This window comes from Schistocerca nitens, chromosome 9 (genome assembly GCF_023898315.1).
Source record: "Schistocerca nitens isolate TAMUIC-IGC-003100 chromosome 9, iqSchNite1.1, whole genome shotgun sequence".
Classification (NCBI taxonomy): Eukaryota; Metazoa; Arthropoda; class Insecta; order Orthoptera; family Acrididae; genus Schistocerca; species Schistocerca nitens.
The window spans coordinates 473,007,524-473,014,479 of NC_064622.1; the positions used below are offsets into that span (position 1 = coordinate 473,007,524).

Here is a 6,956-nt window from a genome sequence, read left to right on the forward strand (position 1 = left end):
TCACCTGGCAGATGCAACTTCTTGTCATACACCAGCTCAACCAATGAAGCATCTAAGTCCAATTTATAAATGTTTGTGAGGTCCAGTAGCATCATGGGAAGGGTCTTAGTACACTTGGTGTCATGGCACATCAATGCTGCTTGAAATGAATGTACCACCTCTCAGTCATCCATCTGCTGCCCGGGTGGTAGTTCCTCATCTCGTGGTGGACTGTGCCACAAAATTTTGTGAGCTGGGTGAACAGATCAAACTGTAATTGCTGCCCATGGTCCGTTGTGATGAGTAACAGCAGCTGAATTATGATATCCAGTGTGACACAAAAGCAAATACCAACGTTTCCACTGAAATATTGTCTATCAGTGCAACTTCTGGCCAGCAGGTGGAGTGGTCTATCAATGTGAGTAGGTAACATTGGCCATTAGGTAGTGGTAGTGGCCCGATGATGATGGTGTTGATGTGGGTGAAATGGACAGTCATGTTTTGAAAGTCCCCTACAGGTGTGTGTATGTGTCAGTGAATCTTGCTGTGCTGATATTTAATACAACTTCTCATCCATTCATGGCAGTCTTTTGCATCCATGACCATACACAATAATTTGTCACCAGACAGGTCATTGATTGTACACCAAGGTGACTCAATTTGTGTAAAGTCATGAATGTGTTTCTTCTGAATGTGGTTTGTAAGAAAGGATGAGGTTTTGATATGGACATGTCACAATATAGTTCATCATTGGTTGTGGGAATGTCAATTAGATGGAGGTCTAATGCTGATGATGTTGCTGTTAGTAGTTCCACGTCTGTTTCTTGTGCTTTGGCAAGATCAGTGTTGCTGATCATGCTGGAGATACTGCTGACCCATGAGAGACATTTGGCCACCACATTTTTAACACCAGAGAGTGAACATGAGCTGGTTTTGCTGCCTCAGTGAACAGTTCATGTAGTGAAACTTCCTGGCAGATTAAAACTGTGTGCCCGACCGAGACTCGAACTCGGGACCTTTGCCTTTCGCGGGCACTTGCCTGCGAAAGGCAAAGGTCCCGAGTTCGAGACTCGGTCGGGCACACAGTTTTAATCTGCCAGGAAGTTTCATATCAGCACACACTCCGCTGCAGAGTGAAAATCTCATTCTAGTTCGTGTAGTTCTGATGAAAGACATATGTCAACAGTTTGTGATCAGTTTAGATGGTAATGTCTCTGGCTTCCAGCTGAGGCTTGAATGCCACACTGCATTTGAAGTATTTAATAGCTTCAGACATGGCTACAATATTCTATTTCTGTTGCAAGTGTGACAACTTGTGTGGGAAGAACAGTAGTGGCTGTCACACATCACCACACTGTTGCTGTAACACCATGCCAGTAACCAATTGACTAGCATCAACTACCAGTGGCAAGGATGCATTTGGGTTGGTGTACGTGAATAGTGCAGCATCTGTGATGCTCTTCTTGGCTGCTTCAAATGCCAAGCTCATACCATCAGCCCCTGTTATGACTGAGTTGCCTTTACTCATTGGGCCAGAGAGGACTGCAGCTAATGGCTCTAGTAGCTCAGTTGAGGGTGGCAGGTTGTGGTGGAAGAAGTTCAACATGTCCAGAAACCAGGGAAATTGTTTGGTGGTGCTTGACTGTGCAATCTGCAAGACAGCTTCCACCTTCTCATGTAGTGGTAGCGATCCTGCAGGTGATATTCTTCATCCCAGGAAATCCACCTGTGTCTGGCTGAAGATACATTTAACTGTGTTGAGGATCACACTGAGTCATTCCAGCCATCTGAATACTTCTTCTAAATGTTGATGATACTACTCGGATGGGTCCAAAAAATTCTGGATGTCATCAAAGCAGGCTAAGTAAAAAGACAGACCTTGCAGCACTGAGTCAATAAACCTTTGCCAGGTTTGTGTATGTTCCAGAGACCAAATATTATAAACATGTTCTCAAACAGCAAAAAAGGAGCAATTACAGCAGTCTTTGGGATATCCTGTTCCACTGTGGGTATCTGCACATATGCTTTAGCACAGGCTACTACACTGAAGATACTGAGACCATTCAATACATAATTGTAATCATGCAACAACAGCACAGAGTATCTGCCTGGTATTATTCTCATGTTAAGAGCTCTATGGTCATCACACGAACTCCACACACAACATTTCTTCAGGATTAGATATAACAGGGGTGACCAGGGATTGTTTGATGGGCATATGATTCCCTCATGGACTGTACTGCCAAACTCGGCATTTGCAATTGCCAGCCAGTTCAGAGCCAAATGTCATGGTCTACAAGATGTGGGGAGCCTGTCATTTGCCTTGATATAGTGAACAGTGTTCAGCAGCACCTTCTTAGGCATGCCAGGTGGTCGTGTCAAGGCTGGAAATCCATGCAACTACTCAGTGTACTCTTTGTCCATGACTTTAACCAGTTTGGCAGTGTGTACAGCTGCATCTTGTTGAAAACCAGATGCAGTCAGGCCAGTGGTGTTATCAACCGGGTTCATGTTCTTCACGTCTGGCAGTAGGGTATAATAGGCAAGGAAGTTTGCTCCAATAATGGGTTCAGTGATGTCCATGACAATGAAATCCCATGTGAAAACTCGATGCAAACCCAAAATTAATTCTAGTTGCAGAGTGCTGTATGTTGGTTTCACTGAGTTATTCACCATGGCCAGAGAGAATGATATAGGCAGTCATCTTCTGTGCAACATTCTCAGTGGATAAATACACAATTAGGACCCAGTGTCTATTAAATATTTCCAGCCAGACTGCCAATCACTAACAAACATGCTTGGAGACACTAACCAGAAATAGGAGGAAGCACCTACTTCCACCTGCCAGCGGCATTTGGGTAATTGCACAGGTTTCTCCATCTGTGAGCTTGCTCACTAAATTTTTGGTGATACCAACAGATACCTTACTGACCAGACATAGTTTCAAAAGAGGTCATTGGTGATCTGCCGTGTGAGCATTGGCGGTATTGTTGCTGGCCTCTGAGATTGCTTGAGTCACTGATCTGCTGCTTCAGTAGATCTAACTTGGCCACCAAGGCACTATAATCTGTGTGGCAATTTTTTGGCATGTCTGACTACTTTATCAAAGATTTTTTTATATTTCCTTACATAGCTGAAGAGTTCTGACTCTGGACTGACTTTTGTCTCCCTATGTAGTTCTCTTGTTCTCATGCTTGAAATATGAGTACTCCTTGTTATCCATGATCCCTTCATAAGTGTGTCAAGAAAGCATTTATTGAAAGGAAAACATTAACTGAAAACCATCAAGAAGGCCTCCAGAAACTCATTGAAATTTTCTTTTACTGAGGACTGAGCAGTAAATGACCATTAGATGAGGCTGAATTTATTGACGAACATTTCTACATTTTCTTGTCTAAAATCTCTGCTTTTCCTATTTGTGTTCTTTGGGCTAACGCAAGGTAATGGCACTAATAGAGCACTGTGGTCTGAGATCCTCTGTAGTGTACCACTGCTCTAACTAACTTACTACCAGCACAAACTTGGTAGTGTCTCCCAAAATTCTAGAATAGAAAGAAATGGCCTTCACCTGTGCAAACCATGAAGCCAGACTGTGTGACTAGAAAGGTGGTAGCCATGCAGCTTATAGCTAGTCGCAACACGGTGGGATTAGTCGTAGCTGAAGTACCAGTCATTTTGTAAATCTCCCTGGTGAACACTCGTTAATTCAGTGATATTATGCAGGTGATCATGTCAGGGATGCCAGCTTGAGTAGGCTGTCATTTGACTATTAATCTTGCATACATCTCAACACAGGGCACGACGGGAAGTAACTGAAATGCTGGCGGAGAATATAATTCAGTTGCCCCAGTCCAGGGTGGTACTGAGTTATGAGGGGAATGCTCCTCTGTGGCCAGACAGTGGGACTTTGGGGGGTGATGGGAGACTGGAAAGATAAGGCATGGGAGATTTTGTTGTGTACGAGGTTGGGAGGATAATTATGGTCAATGAAGGCTTCAGTGCCCTGAAATGAGAAATGTCCTGCCTACTCTCCTGCCCACCCCTCCCACAGTGATATTCCACCGTCCACCAAACTCACACAATATACTCGCCCATCCTTACACAACCCCTGCTCCCAATCCCTTACATCATGGCTCGTACCCCTATAATAGACCTAGATGCAAGACCTGTCCCATATATCCTCCCACCACCACCTACTCCAGTCCAGTCACTAACATCACCTATCCCATCAAAGGCAGGGCTACATGTGGAACCAGTCGTGTGGTCTACAAGCTAAGCTGCAACCATTGTGCTGCGTTCTATGTAGGCATGACAACCAACAAGCTTTCTGTCCGCATGAATGGCCACCGACAAACTGTAGCCAAGAAACAAGTGGACCACCCTGTTGCTGAACAAGCTGCCAAACATCCTTCATTTCAAAGACTGCTTCACAGCCTGTGCCATATGGGTCCTTCCCACCAACACCAGCTTTTCTTAACTGCGCAGGGATGAGCTTTCCCTGCAATACATCCCTGCATCCCTGGCCTCAACCTTCGTCAGTCATTGTCCCCACCCATCCAGCCCCTTCCCTGTTATCATTCCAACACTACACAGCTGTCATTCCACCACCACAGCCAGTCTTCTTATTTCTCTCCTTTTTCACTACTTCCCCCTCCCCCCCTCAACACCTCTCCCCTGCCCTTTATCTAACCAGCAGCACTTCACTGCCTGCCACCCCCACCATACTATCCCTCCCCCTGCCTGCCCCAGCCTCCTCCTTACTCCCACGCAGTTGCCACTCCCATCATGCACTGGTGCTGCTTCTTGCAGTGTGATTTTAGTTGCCGGAGACTGCAGTTGTGTGTGTGAGTTGCATTTGTTTGAGTGTGTGTGTGTGTGTGTGTGTGTGTGTGTGTGTGTGTGTGTGTGTGTGTGTGTGTGTGTGTGTGTCTTGTTCATGAAGGTGTTAATGGCCAAAAGCTATAATTGTGAGATTCTTTTTGTTGTGCCTATCTGCATCTCAGCATCTCCACTATATGGTGAGTAGTAACTTTCCTTCTCATAATATTGTTACATTCCATCCTGGATTTTCCATTGTAGGATTCTAAAACAGATGGACATCAATGAGCTATGTTTTGTGAATCAGTTTTCTATCCTTTTAGTAGACAAGTGCAACTTGGATTTCTTCTAATCACTGGGAACAGTTTTTTGTTCAAGGGATGTAGTGTATATTATGGTTAAAATTGGGTCTAACTCAGCCACAAATTCTGGACACAATTTGACAGGAATTCTAACAGACCCTGGAGCTTTGTTTTATTTTATTGATTTTTGTTGTTTCACAACATGACTGACGCTAATATCTATAAACTCTGATCAACAAAGACTGAGACTGACTGTGGCTTCCATGATATTTTCTCATCTGTAACATGAGTATTTGAAAGAGTGGGTTTTAATTTATAATGTCCATAAGCGGCAGCACTCAAGTATCAGTAGATTGGTACTAATGCTCTATTTTGTAGAAGCTCTTTGCATTTCATATACCAGACAATGGAGGTAACAGGAGAGGAGTAGTATGACACAATAAAATTCTGTGTTTATTTAAACCACACAGTCACTGAAACATACAAAAAGCTGCAGCAGTGTTTAGGTGCTTCAAGACTGACTTGTCTGTGTTAAGCAAGATGTGCCTGGTGTTTCAGCTTCTGCTGTGACTGAACACAACATCAAAACAACAGCTGTAATTGTCCATGAGGATCAGCAGATAACATTTCATAACCTCAGTGAATTGCTGAGAATTTCATATGGCAGTGTCTTTATGACTGTGCATGATCATCTCCCTATGACCCATGTTTGTGCATTCTGGGTGCCACATCTGTTGACTCCCAACAAAAGGCTGTGTGAATGAAGACAGTTATGAGCTGCTGTGTCACTTTGCTGATGGATGGGACACATTTCTGGAATCAATTATCACCAGTAATGAGTCATGACTACATCATTATGATCTTGAAGGAAAACAAGTCAGCACATTGTGGAAATTGCCAGGTTCTCCAACATCAAAAAAGATAGTTGTCCCATTTGTAGGGAAAGTGATGGTGATCACATTATTTGACTGCTATGGAATGATTTACCATCATGCAATCCCCCCCTCCCCCCCACCCCCCCTCACACTACTGTTACACCAGCATACTATACATCAGTATTGGCTATACTCAGGGAACACGCTGCAAGGAAGTGACCAGAACTTTCTTGGGCTAGATGGTGTCTTTATTATGACAGTGGATGGCCTTGTGTCGTAAATCAAGTCATGCAGTTCCTGGTTCAATCCAACATTACCTGTGTACTGCTTCTGCCATATAGCCCTGATCATGCATCCTGTGATTTTATTTTTTTCCCATCACTAAAGGCAAAGCTTTGGAGCATTTGATTTGAGAACATTGAAACAGTGCTCAAGAAAAGTAAGGTGTGATGCAAAAGAGACAGCCTGAGTTGCAACTAAAATGGATAGTCAGTGACTAGTTCCAGGCAGTGCCCATTCTCAAGCCAACCTTAGTACAAAAGCCAAAATTACAATATATACAAACACATGTTTACACTAAATATGAATACAAAGCATAAACTGATAGAATATCACAACCAGCATATACCAATATACACCAGGAAAATGTCCATCAAAAATAGCTGTAAATGAAGTGGATACATATCTGTGTGTTGTTACAGTTAATTAACAAATGATGCTAATGAAGTTGGCAACTACTGGGAAACCTAGCAGAGGTGACATTTTCTTTGGGTTGTGATTTTTTTATTTCAGGAAAGGTTGTTTTCATAGCAGATCACAATGTTAATAACAGTCAGTGTACAAGATGACTACATAACATATGAGCCGTGGCACGGCTCTCGGGTGCAAGACGCTATCGATTACTCTTCTGGTTGAGGTTGGCACTACGTGTGATTGCGAGCGCCTCCTGTCGGAACGGGTCCTAATGAGGGAGTGAGTGCAA

At 43.6% G+C, this 6,956-nt stretch overlaps 1 protein-coding gene and 1 long non-coding RNA gene across 2 annotated transcripts in view; one reads left to right on the forward strand and one right to left on the reverse strand.

Moving 5' to 3' along the window:
* Positions 1 to 6,956, forward strand: part of LOC126203030 (uncharacterized) — a 49,264-nt gene that overhangs the window by 23,099 nt on the left and 19,209 nt on the right. The window lies entirely within an intron of this gene.
* Positions 1 to 6,956, reverse strand: part of LOC126203029 (uncharacterized) — a 54,272-nt gene that overhangs the window by 2,786 nt on the left and 44,530 nt on the right. The window lies entirely within an intron of this gene.